The sequence below is a fragment of the Aethalodelphis obliquidens genome, unplaced genomic scaffold (genome assembly GCF_003676395.1).
Source record: "Aethalodelphis obliquidens isolate GAN/ISIS:26980383/991018 unplaced genomic scaffold, ASM367639v1 scaffold24, whole genome shotgun sequence".
Taxonomy (NCBI): domain Eukaryota; kingdom Metazoa; phylum Chordata; class Mammalia; order Artiodactyla; family Delphinidae; genus Aethalodelphis; species Aethalodelphis obliquidens.
The window spans coordinates 23,549,210-23,567,682 of record NW_020837968.1 but is presented as its reverse complement, the minus strand read 5'-3'; the positions used below and the strand labels follow the sequence as shown (position 1 = coordinate 23,567,682).

The window sequence follows — 18,473 nt, the reverse complement described above, 5'->3', positions numbered from 1 at the left end:
AATATGCTCACTTGAAAACCTCAGACACACACACACACACACACACACACACACACACACAAGATTTTAAACTAGAGGTCTCTGTAATTAAAAGATGGCCCCTCTGACAGTGTTTGAAACCAGTGCCTAATAAACATGATCATTAAGCATACATAGCCCAGTATACATGGAAACAAAAGCAAGGCTACTCCCTTCCCAGTTATGTCTTTGCTAGTAGTAGTCAAACAACTTCTTTCTTTTCAATAACAAACTTCGAGGTACATTTAAAGATATCTGTTCATGTATTTGCTCACTCTGCATGGAACGTTTCCTGTTACAAGACACTGTGCTAGGGATGATGGGAGATATAAAATAGCTTCGTATGCTGCCTTTCAGAAGCTTATAGGCTAGTGGGGAAGAAAAAAAATACACCAAGAGTTGGTAAGATAAATGATAAGATCCAGAAGGGAGATTCCAGATAAAGTATTACAGGGACAGAGGGACAGGTAATTTCTTAGCGATCCTTGGTAGCATTTGGATATAGGAAAATGGAAATGAAGGAAGTTTCATGGTAAATTCCAGAGGGAAAAATGGCATTTGGGAGGTACACAAGCATACATGAGAGTAAGTTAAATACATACAAGTATCAGTCTCTGACGTTAAGAATATATTCACCTTAGGATCTGCCTGGTACCATGCCACATGAAGTAGCTTTTTAAAAAATAATAATAGAGGTAGGAGCTAAAGGCAAGGGGCCATCATTTACTGAACCTCTACTGTGCTCTGGGAACTGAGCTGAGTGCTTTTCATTTATCCCTCCCAATAGCCCTGTAAGATGCAGACTATTATTTCCTTGTTTTACAGTTGATGCAACTAGGCACAAAGAAGCAAAACAATTCATCTAAGGTCGCACAGCTGGTATGTATTTGAAACCCAGCAATTTGCTTGCAAAGCCTATACAGTTATCCATCAGGCTGTAGTTCTATGTGACTTAGTAGGAAAATGGATTAATGCGATTGTTTCTACAAGACAACCAAGAAAATCTGTAACGTAAATTTATAATAGAGATTAGTGTTAGCTGCTCCCTTATACACTGATATAAATACCTGTCAGTGAACTGTAGTCTTGGCTATGCTTTTCCTAAGAAACACTGTCCTTTGGCTCATCATTTGCCTTAGTCATTTAACACATTGTAATACAACTATCATTCTCCTTTACTTCACTCCTTTTTTACCCAAGAGGAAAGAGAGGCTTTCATTAAAAAGTGGAAATTCCTTCACATATTTGTTTTTGACATGTCCCAACATCTTTAAAAAGCTATAGAATTTAAATCCCTCTCACAAGACTACCATTTACATACATGTGGGCAGATTACTTTATGATATTACATATTAGGCTCCAACTTATATCAGCAGGGCTACCTTTAAAATGTGTATTTCCCCTTTTACATAAATAACGTTTTTAATGATATGTACTTCAAAGCACTTCTTCGAGCAGGAATCTAAGGGAGGTCCATAAAATAGGTATTATGCTATGATCTACTTTTGTGATCTAGATGGGACAATTTGACCTTATGTCCTCGAGAGATAGTAACTTGAGCTATAGTGTTCGTATCTTTTTGAAAGTGAGAAAGAGTATAAGAGAGAAGCCACCAGGTTATCCGATTATGATGGGTGCTTTACCTGGGGAGAGGTGATTAAGGCTTCCATTCCAGAGCCTTTAGCTTCCACCTAATAACTATTGGTAAGTGCATTCTTAGTGGTTTGACCTCTCAGATTACCAGTATGAGTCAGGACTCTTTGGTTGAGGTAATAGAAACCCCCAAAGGGGGAATTATTAGTTTGATAACCAGACCATGTAAAACCCAGGTGCGACTGGGGCCTCGGGGTTTCTTGGACCAGGGACTCCAGGCGGCACCATCGTGCAGTTATTTTCTGTCAATCGCAGGGCTCGACTTCTGTCTGAAAGTTGGCTCATTCTTTCAGGTTCTTCCACAGCATGGAGCCACATCCTTCAATCTGAACTAAACATAAAGGAGATGCCCTTGATTTCAAACTGTAAGAATGTGACGTCCTGGCTCCTCCACTTCCAATTCAGAACCTTCAGTTCAAATTTCAAAGCTGACTCATGTGCACACACACCCTTTTGGGTGCTGTGGCTGGCAGCCTTGGCAGAACCTCAAGAGTAAGGGAAGAGAGTTGTACTAAGCAAGGGGAGGTGCTCTTACTAGGGGAAGGTTGTCAGGATCCTGAGTAAATAAAACAGCAGATGTCCCTTCTGTTGTCTTTTTAACAATCCCTGCTTTTTCCTTTGGCTAAGGGATGGTTGGAAGTGGAAAGAGAAAGAGGAGTACATCTCTGTCATGTTGGTTTGAGAGAGATTCTCTATTGTCAACATAAATCCAAGGAGGCATGATCAGTTCTCCACAGGGATGCTTTGTGGTTTTATTTAAAGAACTCTTAGAATATAAAAAGAGAGATATAAAGGATGCATAGGTGAATGTTTAGCATGTGCCAAGCACTGTGCCTTGTTTTCCTATAACAGTGCTATATAGTAAGTGTGGTCTATGGTGGGCTGTAGGTTACTACTCTGTGGCAAGATAGATCCAAAGGTGAGAGTGTTTGGAAACGTTTTTATCATTTTAAATTGCCACGATATCCAAGTCCGTGGTCAGTGTGCTCTTTTTTTTTTTGTATCTTTAAATTAAAAAAAAATTTTAATAATTCTTTCTTTTGCATTTAGCAAAGCTAATGCTTTGTAAAATATTAGATATTTTACACAAGAAGCTTAGACACCCTGCTTTCTCAGTCAGAACAACAAGCCCAAGGAAGCCGAGTCTTGGAAGGGTGAGACAAGGAGTCACACAGGGGGAAGGAGGAGGCAGACTTTGAACTGGGTCCATCACACTCTAGAACCTGTGATCTGGATTCATGTTCACAAAGAAGCATAAAAACATAATTCAAAGCTAAATAGAAATACTTTGGGGATTGTAAATTCTCAGTTCATGGGCCAGGAAGCAGGCCTTTTTCATCTTTGTGTCTCCAGCACCAAGTTCGTCAGCAGGCTGTTTGACAAGATCTCTGTAAATGCTGGATAAACGTGCCTTTCGTCTTTGTTGTTAGTGAAAAATTCAGAAGGAACTGCACTCTTCTTCAGGTGACAACTAGCTTAGGTCAAAAGACCAAGCTTTCAATATCTCTTCATTTGAAGGGAATGGTATAACATTGACATGTATTCTTGCTATTCCATAGTGAACTGTATCTTTTTTTTCCAAATTATTGAGGAATTTTTAGCCTTAAGTTTCCATTTAAAAGTTAAGTTCATTTTTTTTCTTATACTCCTTTCATGAATAAATTAAGCAGAGAACGTGTCAAAAATAATTTTAAATGGATATATGTGCAACCAACATCTTCAAGTCTTGAAATAGACAGCCTTGGTACTGTTTTAAATTGCGTCCTCTTTTCCTTCCCCCACCCAGTATCAGAGGGAACAGGCTGTCAGAGAGCCAGGAAAGACAAGGCATTTCATTTTGCTCTGGTGGACACCACGTTGCCCAAGCCCACTCTGCTCCACCTGTTTGATGGGCTAAGAACCCTGGTCTCAGTGTGGCCCAGGGCAGGGGAGGTTAGAGTCAGAGGCTGCCAGGGAATGTGTCTCTGAAGGTTCTGCTTAGCGTTCCCTGGCTTGCTTCTCTCAGTCTGTGAAGCCCGAATGTGTGTGCAATGAAAATCCATGCTGGGGATGTACTCTTCTCCCTGCCGCACAGGCCCACAGCCTGGAACATGGTGGTGGTGGCTGCCAATTCATTTTCTGAAGAAGCCCAGAGGAAACTGAGAAGGCATCGTCCACACCACTTGCCTGATTCAAAACAATGAACATCAAGTTCAATGAAAATAGGAGAAAAAAAAGCAAGAGCAGAATTGTTATCCTAGTAGCCCTAAGTCTGAATAATTTTCTGCAGGAAAGCTCTGCTCTCTAATGCTAATTTAAGGTAAAAGAAGTATAAAAGATCATCAACTTAGTATTAGGCATTACTCACTTGTAATTTAATGTCTCCCTGATACCCACAAGTAGATCGTAGAGTGATTCATTGGTTGGTAAATCCTGGAATCAAAGCTCATTTTAAGGATACTGAGAAAAGAGGAGGCTTGAGTAAATCCAGTCTCCTCAGTGCCCATCTCGGGCCATGTCTCATGGAGGAGCAGGGCCCAATTCAAGTAAACAAACTTTTCTTAAGCTACTACTTTATTAGATTGGACAAGCAGCGGAGACGGTTCCCTGAATTCAGGAACTCAGAGTGGGTACAAGAGAGGTCAGAAAATGTTTGGAAACAGCCTGTAAAGCGGATGACTAGCTGAGCAAAGACTGCTTCACCTTGGGTCTGTGTGGCCTCTCCCCAGCAAGTGCAGGTCACCTGTGGGAGGGCTGAGCATCTCCTGCCCTGACCAAGCAATGGGGAGGGTGGTGCACAGGGAGAGTGTTAAAGGAATTCCTGCAGGGAGGGTACCTCCCTGTGTCTTTGTAACTTATCCCTCTGACACCTATGTGCGACTACCTCCAAGAAGCCGATTGTTGGCCAAGGGATTTACCAAAAGAATGCACCCTGTGTTGAGGGAGTAGTTATAAATATAACTGTACCCACAAAAGAATTATATAAAATAAAGTAACAAGTCACTATTGGAATATATGCAAGAGATAGATTTAGGCAGTGTTCAAGATGGGGCCTTAAAAGTGGGTTTTAGCAATGTTCAAGATTTTCTGATCTTCCAATAGCAGATCTGAAGTGTGGTTCACCTGGCTGGGCATAGGTCTGTTTATGGTTATCTTCTGTCGCCTTTGGAAAAATCTCCTACTGTACTTTATTTCCTATAGATCTTTACTGTGATATTATGAGGATATATGTGAGTATGAAAATCACTTAAACTCATTCAGGTTTCTGTAAGTCTGAGGTGTTGCTCATCTATTCAGGGACTCCTATGCTATTAATATGAATTCATGTAAAATTAATTATCAGTCACAATGTGTTGCTCAATCTAGAAAATGTTAGGGCAGTGATCAAATTACTCAAGTCCTTTTTTGCAAGGTGATGGTGGTGACAAATTAGGGACACAAAGAGAGTATATTGTTAACTATATGACTTCCTATTTTCTAAATCTTAAGCAGTCCTCTTTGCCTTTAGAGGAAAAACCATCTTGCCATTCCTGATATTAACTGTTTGTTAAACAAGATCTCACGGAAGCAGCTCCACAACCTAGGGGCTCTTTAAGCTCTGCTTTGTTGCACTGATGGCAATTCTCTATTCTTAGCCGATTTCTGAAATAAGGCATTTATTCACAATCATTCGCAAGTGAATTAATCATCAATGTTTGGGTTGAAGAAAGATGATAATTATATTAAGGAATAATAAAATTAATCTACAGTGAAGATAGAGCCCATGTCAGAACTATAGATGTACCCAAACTCAGATCCTGCACTCAGACTAATTTCCACAAAGAATTATCTGTTAAAAGTGGAAGAAGGAATGACAGCATGAGACAACTCATATAACTAATAAACTTTAAAAATGCTGTTTCATATGTTTGCTTTTCATTAAATTCAGGAATGGTTCCGACTATGTTGTTGTGATTCAGTCAACATTTATTCCTATCTGTTTTTCATATACAAAGGCTTAGGGATGCCAGAAAATAAACTGTTAACGGAGAATTAACTTCTTTGGCATGCTTTCATACTTATCTTCCAAATTAAAGAAAATGAAATGGGCAGAAACAGAGTGTAGATTACCTCCTTTTTGTCAAAAATGGTGGGAATTTGAAAATTAATAATAAAAAAGGGAACAGATGCAGTAACATGCCAGAGGGAGATTAATGTGGAGAGTAAAATCTGTGAGCAACAAAACTGAAGCAAACTGAATCAGTGGGAGGTGGTTGTACAATCAAAATCAGGATAAAAGAGAAATTACAAACAACCCTGCACTTGTCAAAGTAGTAGTAATGAAATCCTGACTCTGCCAGCAGTGAGAACCTGTGTTAGCACTTTGGGGTAAGGATGGTAGCCGGGTGCCAGGTAGGAGGGCAGTGTTAGGTTGCTGGGCAGCAGCCATCTTGTGTAGAACAGATGGCACCGAAAGCTGGCAGGGGAGGGGCTCCTTAGCAGAACTAATCAGACAGTAACAGATAGGGCAGCTGGGAAGACTGACCACAGAGAGGGAGTCTGCGGGGTAGCCGAGTGCCATGATGTTTGCAGTGGTGTGCCCATTGGTCTGAGATAAGACCTTGCAATGTCTTTCCCATCTAAGGAAGAACTGAAACTTTTGTTCAAAAAGAAAAATCGAGTTGAATTGCATCACAGTTGGGGGTGGGGTGGGTATCAGGGTAGAGACTGAGAAAGGAAGAATTGTCCATCTCGGAATTGTCGTGTGAGTTTTCAATCCCAGTTTTCATGGAACTTTGATTTTTGCAGTTTGTACGTTTCTGCCGTCCTAATGTGTATAGTGTGGCACATGGAATGATCACTTTATATATTTTATGCATCAAAGAGTTTGCAGTATCAAAGCTATAGTTAAAATTAGCGAAGACTTTTTGATATGATTTCTACCACGTCTTTCACAAATGAAAACCAAAAGCAATCATACAATACATGCATTTGTGCTTAATAATGTCTCATAACCTGATTTAAGCCATGCTTGATTCAGAGCCACTTGCCCTTCTTTTTTCCCCCGTGTAACTGTGGATTGAACATCAAAATGTAAGCATAATTCAGAACCTAAAACCTTAAAACAAAAATCAAATTAAGTCATTCTGAAAGAAATGGAAGAGAAAACTGACTTACTAAATTTAATAACTTATTAAGGAGTCATGTTTTTTTAAATATAGAAGTGGGACATTCATGCTAAAACTATTACTTTAACAAAGAAATCCAGATCGCCTACATCTGTTTTTGAACTAGTATATTTCTTTTTTCGCAGAAGGTTTGTAGCTTGGCTCAATTTATTCATTTTGAAGGGGGAAGGGAAACATTACCAGGATTTGAAATAGGTGGTATAACATAGCCATATGCTATTTATGCAGCAGTTTCTGCAATAAATCTAATTTGGTGCTGTCAAAAAATTAGACTTATTTGATATAGCAGCACATTAGTAAATGATTGTGGCAGATTTAAAGTTGTCATTTAGTCTCTTCTTACTCTTTAACAGAATCTTGCAAATCTGTTTTTCCCCCTTGATCAACTCTATGAAAATGTCTCAGTTCTTTGTCCTGCACTCCTGCAAATATTTCCACATCTGAAAGAAGGTCTTGCCTTAAGGTAATTGAGGAAGGGGGTGGAAGAATGAATATCCTCTGGTATTAAAAGACTTCATGAATATATAGGCAGAAAAATCAATAAACCAGAGGAAAATAATAGTATTTTCATCATTTTCAGTTCTTAGAAAAGCAGAACTATTAGTCTCATTCAGAATGTAGATAAATTAAGGTCAGTTCTTTATTAAGGAGTTTAAATATTTTACCTTCCATCCTACATCCCTATGCTGTTTTAGGAAAACTGATGTTAAAGAATGTGAATGACATCAGCTCTTGGTCTTTACCTGGCAGTGCCCTTAGAAACGGCTTTCCTGTTCTCTAGTGCAACGCGGCAACATTGCTTCAATGCCTCTTTATTTTTTCTGTAAAATTTGTGTTTCCCGTGTTGGTAGCAAACTATCTAAAACTTTTTCCTAGTGTTTTCTATTTAAAAGATAAAATAAGCATGTTATACATTAAGCAAATTAACATTAACAGTAGTCTTTGAATTCCTTAAATTAGCTCATTTGTAAAAGTAATCGTAGTATTATTTCCCTGTTCTTTTTCTTACGTATTTATGGAGGGGAAAAGTGTGTGTGTGTGTGTGTGTGTGTGTGTGTGTGTGTGCGCGCACACATTCATGCATCTGTGTGTGACTATCAGTGATGTTAAACTGAGTGGTTTTTATTTATGTTCTTATTATACAAATTTCCAAAACAAGCCTACTACTGCGTTTTTCAAACGCAATTTGCTAAAAATGAACAGTTCCTTCACGGTAATTTAAGCAGCCTCTATTAAACTAGCATTTTGCTAATACTTCTTTCTTTTATATAGCAAATCAGACCGTAGAAGTGATCAAATTAGCAGTATTCTTTCCATGCTATTCAGGAGCAGGGATCCAGGTAACCAAACTACAGTCAAAGCACAGATTACACTAAAGGGAAAAAATACCCGGAACAGTGTTAACAAACTTGCTGGGTAAATTAGATATTATTTTTGAATTCTTTTCCACATAAAATGGAATTATTTAGAAATTACGTTTTAGGAAGATGAAAGAGGAAGCACCTCTTAGAATTCATATTTTGTGTTCAAAATCCATATATTAAATTATATTATATATATTAGCTAAGAGTGATTTATAGGATATAGAGTATTTTGGAGATTAGTAATAAAATTGAAATTAGAGCTAAAAAAGAATGTCTTTGTACTTGGATTTTAAGCTATCGTTTTTTGGTTTTTGTTTTTACTTTTATATTTAGTATTACAATAATTTTCTTAAAATGCATCTGAAAAATTTCTCTCACAAAGTCTTTTTAAATAAATTACATTTAATCAGTCCAAACCTAAGATTCAAATTTTAAATTGCATGTTTTTAGACTCTTTTTATTAATAAAACCTGCTTTCAATTATGTGGCAGTGAAAAAATGTTTAATTATCTCTTCTAAAAATAATATAGAAAAGTTTACAGACCTGATTAATTTTACTTCATAAAAGCACATGCAGTAAGACTAAATCTTGGGGTAATTCTTCCAAATTATAAAAGCAACATTGTGCACAAAGTGCCTTTTAGCTTTACATTTGTAACAGTGCTTTGTTTAAAATATATTTTCTCCTAAAAAGTGATCTTCCTTTTTCTTATAAGAAATTTGAGTCAAGTCATTGCTTTGCCTTTTTCCTGAAGAATATAGTTGTCTAAAAGAGTGGTGAATAATTCAACATAAAGTAATTTCATGTTCAATTTATGAAGGTAGGGTAAGTACTTGATAGCTGTAGATGACACAGAGTAAATTTAATTGAGAGTATCAATTTCACCTAATTCCTATGAGTTTATTTCTTTCACAAAACTGGCCTATTGATACAACTGCATTTCTTTAGATAGATGATGTGTTTGTTTGGCAACATATATCTGAGTATTATTTAAGCAGAATTGTTTATTTTTTAAATGATGGAATTTAAAATATACATGAATTGATTTGTATATCATGGCTTAAGGTTTTCAAAGCAGTAGTGGAGCTGTGTGTTAATATATAGCTTATAATTGAAATGGTACATATTTGTACATTTTAAGCATTTCAGTGTAAAATTTCTTAATTGGAATACTCTTTCCCTTGGCTAATTCATTAGTGAAAATATTTATTCCTCAAGTTAATGCTATATAGTATGAAGCAATTTTTACATAGTGTAAACTTGTTTATGATATTTTGATTTCACTTTAAAACTTTTATTTTGCTTCTTATACATATAGTTCATACTTGATATAATAAGAAGTGCAGACACACATGAAGGGAATACATATCAGCTGTCTGGTTTTACAAATGATCATTAAAACACTATGTCTTACTACTTTGACTCCAAATTATTGTCTTCCCGAACCCAAAAGTAATTTTCACAAGTACATTACACAGCAGAACTTCATCTTCTGCTGGTTAGCAGTAGAGGATTTAAATCCATACCGACAGTTCATTTGACAATGACCTTGAGGGGCTTTGCTTCTTGAAGAAGAAAGCAGAAGCTTGCGGTAAACAAAGTTCACTTCTGACAGATGGATTGAATGACAGAAAGGTTGCGAGTGCCAGAATAGCCCTGGCAGAGGAGGAAATGTTCAGTGGAATCCAACAGGAGAGGAGGTGTGAACAGGTGCAGGGTTGCTGACGGAAGGGGAACCAGATGGAAGGAGCCAGAGCCAGTTTATTTAAAGGAAAAGGCAGAAAACATTGAAAGGCTGTGCGATCAGTGGCTAAAAGTGTTCATAGAGGAAGGTAAAAATTCACAAAGCAAAACTGCACAGTGGGGTAGCTAACACTTAGCATAATGGTAGTAATTTGTGAGTTTAGTTTGGAAGTTGCAATTGAAATACATTCATCTTGGCTCTTGACACCATCAAGTATAGATATTTGAAAGTTGTTTATTTTTTTTAAGTTTCTAAGCTTTTTTTATCCATCCATTAATTTAATTTTTTCCAGCCAGAAGCTCCGTTATGATAATACTAAAATTGTGTCGTCAGCTAGGAAAGGAAAAAAAATTTAAAGTGAAGATTAACATTCCATTCAAATTTATCTGGTGATGCCTCAGTTTTGTTCACATATGGGAAGCAAATGCACGCACTGTTGGGTGACATCTGTAATATCTAAGAAATTTGCAATGTTAAAATAGATGCCGTTGGTTGCTTTTGTTGTTTTAAGTCTCTGTTCATTTTTTGAAGTCCGGTTTGATTGTTTCAGTTGGAATAATGCCTCTGAAATATATGTTTACCCGCCATGATCTTCAGGTTAATTTCTGTTGCTGAGATTGCCCTGATTTTCATTGACTTTCAGTGACCTGCCTTTAGGCAGACACCTGCAAATTAGGTATCATTTACAATAGGAACAGTTTACAGCGGGGCTAAGAAGGAGGACTTTTAAAAAAATTTTCTTAGACCTATGAAAATGAAACCTCTCTGCAAACTAAAGACATCTTGCTAATCATCTGTCTGGTCACATCATGCATGCCGTTTATGCGGGCCCTTGTCTTCCACTCTTGTCCTTGAAAAGTTCCTGTTACATTACTGATAAAAAGATGCCAATAGAGGAGGAGCTGTTATAAAGCAATCACTAGGAAAAACAATGAAGATGCACAATTATTTTGGGATTTTAAAGATCTAATAATTTATTCACAAGAGTTTCTGCATTCTCCTCACAAAGATTAAATACTCAGAGTAAATTCAATGAGCACTGCATTCACATTCCCCATCTCAGAGCAGCCTAGATCAAATAGATTACATTTGATTAGGGCAGGGTGCTTTGGGACATTCTGATTTTAGAGAATATGTCTATGATCCATGGCATGCTTTTGTCTGTAAAGAGAAGAACTGAAATTTAATTAGCAGTTATAGAAGATGTACGCTTATATTGTTTGTAGAGATCAACACTTCTGGTCACTTTAAAGACTGGATGAGGCTACATACAACTATACATTTGAAGGGAAAATAGTTGTGTCTTCTAATAAAAGGAAATTGATAACCTGATTTTTAAAAATCAGCTCTAAAATGTGCTTTTTTCCCCCAACCCGTCAAGAAGTTTTCACCTAATAGATACTCTTATTAATCTAAAATTTTACATAAAATTGATTAGAACATACTTGCTTTCACTGTAATATACTGATTTTGCCATCTCTTCTATCATAGTTACTAAACACCTTTTTATAGTAATGTTAATAGCATGGTGCTGCTGTATAAAATAATACCATGAAACTCACTTGAATTATGGGATTCAAACTGAAAGGTAGTGAACAGAAACTGCAACAATTAGTGTCATCATCTGATGCTCATACTGCAAATTAAATTGCAAGCTCTTTATAGGTAAAACTAATAGCTTTCCAGAAATATGTAAACTTAGTTGTACCCAGCTTAGTGTCTTACATCATAGGGGTCTTGAATTGTTTTTGAATGAAGGGATAAGGGTTGATTGCAGTTAAAGAGGCATTCATTCAACATTTATTGAGTGCGTGTTCTATTCCAGCTGTAGAGGGAACATCTAGGCACTAAAATTTTTAAATGAAGACGGCAGGATTCTTCTTTATAGTTATCCTACAACCTAGTGGACAAGGTTTATGTGACTACATACTTTGTGTGTGTGTGTGTGTGTGTGTGTGTGTGTGTAAAATCTAGAAAACAGTGTATTTAGATTTATAAACTGTCCTGAACTGAAGATCATCTTAAATGAATGAATTAATGAAACTCCCATGTAGGCCAATACTCATTATAATATGTGAGAACTGAGATGCAGAGAAGTTCAGTGACGTGCCCAAGGTCAACAGTCGTTTAGTGGAAGTTAACCTAGAATCTCCATCTCCTTGCTCCTGGTCTAGTGCTTTTCCCTGCATTCCACATACTACTACTTTGTATTCATTGATAATATGACTAATCTGAATAAACACATTAAAATCTTTCTGTAGAAATTTCACACAACCTGTTGCTGAAAGGGAAAATAATTTTCTTTTTGGACTCGGGCGCATGGTTATTGGTTCTTGAAACAAAAAAGCAAAGAGGTTTAGGTTACAAACAAAAATTACTGCTTCTTGGAACACTCCTCCTGGGGGTAGTGGTAAAGGTAGCTCCCTGGACACACTGCTTACTCCATGATGAGCACATTACTCACATGAACTCAATCTCCATGCAACCCTTCCAGGTGGATGCTGCCATGAGCCCCATTTTACAGATAAGAAAACCGAGGTGTCTGCAGATTAATACCTTGGCCAAGGTCACAGCACCACCAAGTGGTGGAGTTGGGATTCAAGCCTAGGCAGTTAGGCTCCAGAATAAGGTTTTATCCATTGTACTATCTGCCTCTGATGGTGGTGGATGGTGTGAAAATATTCCTTTTGGAAAGTCGAATTAAATAGGGTTCTTGACAGTAGGGCTTCTCAGAGATTTTAATATGCTAACACACAGTATGACTTTCTTTAGAAAGAAATTTAGTTTTCAGTATTTCAGTCAAATTTATATGACTTAGGGAAACTTTTCTGTTAAATCTTCACATACCTCCCAGGAATCAGGTTTTGGGGAATACACAAAATTAAATTATTTAAATTGTTTGTTTTCTTATCTCATCTGTGCCTCCGGAACTTCAGTCTCTGCCCCCACCTCCCACTTCACTTTCATTCACAAAGAGAGCAGGGAGGTAAGTAACTTTCACTTTAGGTGTAATCAGTGCTCTGAAATGGAAGTGAGAGAGGGGAACATCTTTGACCGTTACTTGAACAATTAGCTGTGCCAGAGTGACATTACAGCAAGTTCTTCCATATCTGCTGTTCCAACTTTGCCTTTATATGTTAACAGTTCTGGAAAATAAATTTGACAATTAGATAACTTGATGCCAGTCAGCTAATTAAATTTATGTACCTTTCAAAGCTTGATTCTTAGAATAAGATTTTTTAGAATAAAACATTATGGGTACTTTTGGGTATAAATTATTTTAAACAATCTTCTGCTAAGGATTATTGGCACAGATTTAAAGTATGGGACCCTAAGTCAAACTCTGCAGTAGATTTCATTCTCCTTCCATTCATGGCATACTGATATTCCTCCCTTCTGTGTGTATCCTTTACTGTATTCTGAAGAAATGCAGCAACTCATGGGCAGTAAGCTCTAGAAATTAAGAAGTTTAGCACTCATAATGTGTTAATGTTTCTATAAATACACTTGGAGGTGCCCATAATTTATAAATATTTCAAGTGAGATTTTCTATAAAGAACGACTTTGTAATGATAATGATGAGTGGAATTGTGATTCTCATGAGGGCTTACTATGTGTGGTCCTGGCTTTCCCACTCATTCTCCTTTCCGGATCCTTGAATTACATTTCTCTCAACAAATAAATTCCACCAATGTTTCTAGAGGTTTGAAACCATTCAGCAGCTTATTTGTATTTCATAAAATGGAGATAATGTTTTGCAATAAGTAAAAACTACCAAGACAACAGATTAACTCACCAGGCAGTAGGATAATTTATTAAAAACTGGTTGACAGATTGATTGACTAACTAATACTCTCGATAGACTTTGAAACTGTTAGTTTCTTACTAGAAACAAAGAATGAATGATATGAGGATGATTGCTGAAGATTCAGGAAAGCAATCTGTGGGAGGGCGGATCGTAGAGAATCTGCTATTTCCCATTTAACAATTATAGAGAGACTATTAAATGATCAATATTTTCCAACTATATGCACATTAACTTATTAGGAGCCTACAATCCATGTATATAACTGGACATTTTTCTATAATTTGCCAGCTTGGCTGTATGGAATAATTTTTTAATATGCTTTATAATTTAATTTTAAATATGAATATGTATTTTGGGAGTTGCTTCAAACCAAATCTGATTTACAAAAAAAAAAAGCTTGTATTGCTTACATTTGTATAATACGGTGACTACTTCAGCTTTAGCTTTTCTTAGTTTTCTATTAGAATTCTTCTTTGTTTCTCCTTTTCAAGTAATGGTGACTGGCTGATGCAAATGAGAAATTTATCAAGATAAGAAAATGTTATTTTAATAGTTTTGGCTTTTTTATAAGAATTATGAGATTTTGTATCTTTGTGAGACATTTAGAGTTAGCAGTGTTTGGCAACATGGTTATTTTGATTTATGGAACATCAAGATTAAAAATGATGCTCTGCTTTAGGGAGGGAGAAAAGGAGTTATGCTCAAATCAGCACTGTCCAGTAGAAATATGGGAGCCACGAAATGCAAACCACATATTCAGTTTAAAATTTCCAGATAACCATATTTAAAAAGAAACAAGTGAAATTAATTTTAACAACATAGTATACTTAACCCAATATATAGAAAATAGTACCTTTTCAACATGTAATCGATACAAATTAATTAGATATATTTTACTTTTTTTTCTAATTCTTCACAGCAGTCCAGACTTGAGGCATGTCTCTCTTCAAACTAGCCACATTTCAAGTACTCAGTAGCCACATGTGGCCAGTGGCTGCCGTACACGCCACTGTAGCCCTAGACCTTTTGTTCCTCAGTTTTCCTGGCTTTCCCACAATGCCCACTGTAGATGCAGTCATAAACCCTAAAGTCGATTTCTACAATAATTGGAATCATTCTGTACAAGTAAGAAAATCATGTCAGCTTTTTAATTTAAAGCTGGTAGCCAGGACTAACTTTGGTTAATTTTTTTCTGAGGAACTGTCACTTTGAGGGGAAGAGGAGGATAGAGAAAGCAGCTGAAGAGTTTACTGTACCAGCAGCAAATTACAATAAGTTCTTCCATATCTTACTGTCCTGTCTTTACCTTTACATGTTAAGAGCTATGGAAAGTAAATTTGACAAATAATTAGATGCCAGTCCATTAGTTGAATTTAGCCACCTTTCAAATGATGATCTGGGATGGACATTGCTGGTTGCTTTATGTAGACTATATCACATATTCTAATAATATCATTTTATTAAATGATAAAATAAGCCTTAGGCTGAAGTTCCACTCTGGTGTCATGCAACTAGTACATAGTGGAGCCAGGGTTCAAATCTGGACTGTGTGTGTCCAAAGCCCAAGCTCACATCCACTGTGCAATACCACCTCCCCCTATGTAGGTTTTTATCAGTAAACTGAGGAAATGTTTTATTCTTTCCTCAAGGTGTTTTGTCTTTGAGGTAATTATATTGATTGTTACACTTTGAGTAGTCATCTTTTGAGAAATAATAATGATAATAATAATGGCACTAATTGATATTTTTGAACACTTACAATGTGTCAGTACTATACTAAGTGTATTTTAATACAATATCATGCTAGTCTTATAAGGAGAGGTACCACTAACCCCATTTCACATTCGAGAAAACAGTGATAGGGTAAGTAACTCACTTAGGGTACACAGCTAGTAAGTGGAGGTATGGAGACTCTGATGCCCAGTCTGGCTGACACCAAAGTATGCACCCTTAATCCCTACCTCCTTGTGTACAAAGAATGACCAACCCAGCCCTGCTGGCAGTGAAGTTTACGTACTAAGGGATAAAGGCCAAAAGTGCAACATTATTTTTAGACATATTTTAGGATTTTAATTGCTCATTTTCCTTTTCTTAGGGCACAAATTCTGCTGGTTTGGGTAGGCTCAAGACAGGCTGCCTCCCAGAAATGAATTTGAATATAAATAGATTTAGAATAAAGGTAAAAGCAGGTTCTCAGGAATAGAAAGGACAGTTCTGCAACTATAAGAATGATGAGGATGATGGCTTAGAAATGGCTTGGGGAAGAAGAAAATCCAACAAACACTTTAAGTTCCTGAAGCAGAGGAAACAGTTAAGGATGTAGATAAAAATAGTTACAAGCAAGTGTTAACAAGCCAAATAGAAATAATGTTAAATCATGAAATGACTAAAAGGAAAAATGTTTTGATGAGGAAAATGACCTAATTACTGTGACAAGAACAATGATTTTCTTATTTAGAAGAGTGAGAATTATACTGGAGTTAAGAATCTGAAAACTTGGCCTCAGGTCAGTTTTTTTCTTCCATAAGCGTAGTATTTTTCAGCCCCAGAGTTTGTGCAACAATGGAGAGGTTACAGAGATCTTAATCAAGCTTTAAAAATGAACTGTGTTTTTGTTATCAAGCCAAGGTCAGTCAGCAGATCACAGTCCTAATTTCTTTGTACAAACATACTGGGTGGTTGACCAAAGGCCATCACGTTAGAACAATGAAAACCCTGCTGTCTTTCTTACAGAACTTCCCTACTTCCTCAGATGTAGACTTCTGGTAAATTCAGCCATTTGACACATAGCCATAAACTGAGATATAAATTTAAAAGTACATTTAAGAAGCAAATAACTATCACAAAGCCCTTGCACTTTTCTGTGTAGGATCAGTGGAACTATCCTAAGCATCAGTTTTATATATTAAAAAAAAATTGAAACATAACAAAGCAAAAAACATGTCAGCAAATCATAGCAAACCAATCAATAAAAAAAAATTATAAGAAGCAGATTAGTGCTTCTGTATGCTTTCTGTTTTGTTAGAATAGCACCTGAGACTTTCCATGCAACAAATCGTATCGAGTGTCTGCTGTTTCCAGTCACTATGGTAGATACCTGAAGATACAGCAATGAGCAGTGATTCCTAGGAGCTTCCTAGCAAAGGGAATGCAGATGCAAGCAGGCATTATGAACCTTTATTTTGAAGAGTTTGTTATATTTGGTGTATTTGCTTAAGGAAGCAGAGATGTAATATATTTTAGATATTTCTACTGCAAATGGTCAGATTTGTATGGGTCTAACACCTGGAAAATTCTCTCTCGTGGAACAGCTCATCTCCCAACATTCCAGATAAATGAAGCATTACTCTGTTATGCTTGAGAAATGAGACATTATGACATGTATTTCATAATTGTAACTCTTGCTATTATAGCATATTTCTGAATAAATTTAATAGCCACAAAGTAATCAACATGTTCCCCATTTAAAAATGGATCCTAGAAATTAATTCCAAAACATTTTAATAATAGAATATAAACTCTTTCAGTCAATTGTACTACAATTTGACAGTGATGCAGATCCATTGAGAGGTTACAGAAATGCCATTATAATATATACTGATCCTACTGATGTCTAATTTGAAGTTACTCATCAGAAGCATTAATTAATTATTGGGAATATGTAGATAAACTGATATTTTTCAGAGAGGAAAGGCAAGAGCGGACCAATGTGATTAGTTTACACAGAAAAGTCAGAGATGGAAATATGAATATTTTGACAATATGAAGATGCAAAGGCAAAATCATGGTCTAATTTATTTCATGCAAAAGCATGCTTGTTCTTATTCTTTAGTCGTTAGAATTGGGCCCATGGTATTGTAAAATAGAATATAGGAGGGCCTAATATTCTCCCAGGAACTTTGATCGAGACAAGCACTTAATGCATCGGAGCCCTCTGAGCTACTTAAGAAATTTCAAGGCTGAAAATCCTGAAATGTGCATTTGATGGCTATTCAGTCTCAGTATCGATCTATGATATCTACTATATCTAAGAAACAATTACCAAAATTGCTCTTGCTATTGCTGTAGTAATAAGTGCTCTCCCTGCTTCTAATGTTGTCCCTTCCCCATCTGTTCCCCACACTGCAGCCAGAGTGATCTTTCTAAAGCTCGAGTGTGATCACAACACTCCCCTGCTTAAAACCCTACATTGGCTCCCTATTTCCCTGAGGATGAAGTCCTTAAAAATAGCTTCATGTTCTGGCTCCTGCCTACATCTCCAGTCTCATCTTTCTTCAGTCTCCCCTCCACCAACTGCTCGCTTCTACCCCACAACACATATATTCCACCCTCCACTCGTGCCAAAACTGTTTGCAGTTTTCCAAAGGCACCTGATTCTCTCTCTTCCCTGGGCCTTTGCACCAGTTGTCCACTTCACTTGTAACGATATTCCTCTCTTTCTTTATATGGCTAATGACTACTCATTTTAAGCCTCTAATATTTTAAGCTTCCTGAAATCCTCCCTCACTGTGCCTAGCTACTCCCCAACTCCTGTCCTATGCACTCTATGATAGCAGGAATTTAGCTCCATTTTATTATTTACCTTACTATTTTAGTTGTTTTTTCTTGTCTGTTTTCTTCACTAGACCATGAACTCTTCGAGGGGATGGTCATGGTCTGTATCTTGTATACTGATGCATCCCCACACTTTTGTGCCTGGCACAAATTGGTGTTTAAGTATTTGTTGAATTGGATGAGC

General features: G+C 36.7%; 1 protein-coding gene across 7 annotated transcripts in view; it reads left to right on the top strand.

The window, feature by feature from the left end:
* Positions 1-18,473, top strand: part of SDCCAG8 (SHH signaling and ciliogenesis regulator SDCCAG8) — a 261,979-nt gene that overhangs the window by 138,835 nt on the left and 104,671 nt on the right. The window contains exon 14 of one of the 7 annotated variants that reach the window (XR_003436163.1): positions 844-897. The exons of the other annotated variants lie outside the window; for them this stretch is intronic. The gene's annotated coding sequence lies outside the window, so the exon portion shown is untranslated. The remainder of the gene's footprint in view (positions 1-843; positions 898-18,473) is intronic. 7 annotated transcript variants of the gene reach the window in all.